Source organism: Bos taurus, chromosome 17 (assembly GCF_002263795.3).
Source record: "Bos taurus isolate L1 Dominette 01449 registration number 42190680 breed Hereford chromosome 17, ARS-UCD2.0, whole genome shotgun sequence".
Taxonomy (NCBI): domain Eukaryota; kingdom Metazoa; phylum Chordata; class Mammalia; order Artiodactyla; family Bovidae; genus Bos; species Bos taurus.
This window is the reverse complement of record NC_037344.1, coordinates 61336741-61337089: the sequence shown is the minus strand read 5'-3', so window position 1 is coordinate 61337089 and position 349 is coordinate 61336741.

Below are 349 nucleotides of genomic sequence, written 5' to 3'. Positions count from 1 at the left end.
GCATATGAATGTATCACAAAGATGGGGGGATGGCAGCTTCTGCGCTCATGAGCCTGCCAGCCCTCCTCCCCTATGTATCTCTTCATCTGGCTGTTCATTTGTATCTTTTATATAGAACAGTGATTGTAAAAGTAGCCCTTTCCTGAGTTCTATGAGTCATTCTATGAATTACTGAACCTGAAAGGGGGATCATGGAAATCCTTGAATTTGCAGCCAAGTCAGAGTTGTCTGAGGACCCCACTTGCAGCTGGGATGTGGAAGTTCATTTGTTCAGTCGTGTCCGACTCTTTGAGACTGCATGGACTGTAGCCTACCAGGGTCCTCTGTCCATGGGATTTTCCAGGCAAGA